The 1,994-nt window shown below is 47.9% G+C and overlaps 1 protein-coding gene across 6 annotated transcripts in view; it reads left to right on the plus strand.

The window, feature by feature from the left end:
- Positions 1–1,994, plus strand: part of Kiaa1551 (KIAA1551 ortholog) — a 25,439-nt gene that overhangs the window by 12,374 nt on the left and 11,071 nt on the right. The window lies entirely within an intron of this gene.

Raw genomic sequence — 1,994 nt, forward strand, 5'->3', positions numbered from 1 at the left:
TAAATCTTTTACTTTATTTGTGAGATTGATTCCTATTTTTTTTTTTTTGTGGAACCGGGGGTTGAACTCAGACCCTTGCACTTACCAGGGAAGCGCTTATTCTACTGAGCCATCTCCCCGGCCCCGAAAGTTAACATTTTTTAAAAAACATATTTAGTACAAGGTCTCACTACACAGATCAGATGCTAGCGATCCTCCTGTTTTCAGCCTCCCAAGTGCTGGGATTACAGGCATGCACCGCCACGCCCAGTCTCAATCCCCATCCCAGCATGCCCCAGGGCTGGTATGGCACAGCAGGGATTGAACCCCGGTTCCTGTGTCTGCCTAAGCAAGTCATTACGTATTCCAACCTGACTTAAACTCTCTTTGTAGCCCAAGTTGGCCATAAGCTTGCAGCAATCTACCTGCCTCACACTCCTAAATTCTTAAGTTACAAGTGTATGTCACCATAGGTAGCTGAAGGATATAGTACATCACTAGAAAGCGTTGCTGCTGCTAGTAGTGCATGTGTGTAGTGCCAGCACTTAGAAGGCTGGCAGGAGAATCAACGGGGGACTGGGGGCAGCCTGAACTGTGTAGCAAGACCCTGTCTCAAAAACCAAAAGCAAGCCAGGGAGATAGCTCAACGGCATAAGCACCTGCCTGGCAAGTGCAGTGTCCTGAGTTCGATCCCTGGTACCACAAAAACCAAAAGCATTGCTTTTTTTTTTCAAATAGTTGCCATTGTTCTAGTTTTCTCCCTCTATTTTCTAGATTAACCCCATGGCTGATTATTCTAAATTATTTTAATCCTTTAGAATTCGAGGGATTTTTTTTTTTTTTCCTTAGCATGTGAGGCTTTTTGTGATCTGGTTCAATATTGGTCAGAGTTCTCTGTGCACTTGGGTAGAATGTGTTTCGGGTAGAATGTGTTTCGTGCAGCTGTTCATGTAGTAGTAACGGGTATTTAACTTTAATCCTGTGGTATTCAAAAATCTACCCCCTTCCACTACATCACTTTGTAATGATAAACAAGTTAGTCCCTGCTCTGAAGACCTGTGACTCCAAGACAACTTGGGGCAGTGTCCCACTAAAAGGTTGAAAGGCGGGGGCAAGCTGAGGAGATGGGGCTGATGCCAGCAGAGTCTGCCCAGATGCCCCCCGCAGGAGTCGTGGGGGTTGAGAAGACCTGGGAGCCCACCCCATTGGTAGTACTAGTGCCTTGTTCTTCTCACACACGGGCTGTTGTCAGCTTGCAGGGGGCCAGAGAATCACTTCTGGGATCTAAGGTAGCTTAGCGATTCAGTTCTTCTGGTTCTTATCTTAGTTCCTTTCTCCAGAATAGTTGACTTGTAGTTAATTACTAGGATGCAGAAGTCTTTCTCTTGAGAACAGGGCAGTGGTGAAAGGCTTCTGCACCCAGGAGTGGGGTACATGACACCCGCAGACAGGAGAGGTGGGGTCCCGTGGGAGCAGTCTTTGACTGATGAGGCTTTCCTGAGGCATCTGCAGGGGTGCTAGAGGGAGACAGAAATGTAGCATTTGGCCTGTGGCTAACAAAGTGGTGTTTTGTTTTTTTTTCAAAGTCCACTAAGGGCCAGAGAAATAGTTCAGTGGACTAAGCACCTGCTTTGGCAAGCACAGCCACAGGTTCCTTCCCCCAGCACCACATGCCGCGCTGGCCCCACCCCTGGGTGTGCTGAGCAGGCCACTGAACGTGGTGGCACACACCTGTCATCCGCACTGGGGAGGCTGAAAACAGGATCATTGTGCGTCCAAGTTTTGTAGTGAGACCCTGTACCAAATACATTTATTTATTTTTAAAATTTTATTTATTTGTGTGTGTGTGTGTGTGTGTGTGTGTGGCCACCTTAGCCCACCAGGGGGCGGGGCTGGCTGGCATGTGGTGCTGGGGGATTGAACCGCGGTTCCTGTGCTTTGCACAGCTTGTTCCAAGTAGGTGCTTTAGACCACTGAGCCATCTCGCCAGCCCTATAAAGCAAATCTTAATGGAC

Source organism: Octodon degus, unplaced genomic scaffold (genome assembly GCF_000260255.1).
Source record: "Octodon degus isolate 3935 unplaced genomic scaffold, OctDeg1.0 scaffold00047, whole genome shotgun sequence".
NCBI classification, from domain to species: domain Eukaryota; kingdom Metazoa; phylum Chordata; class Mammalia; order Rodentia; family Octodontidae; genus Octodon; species Octodon degus.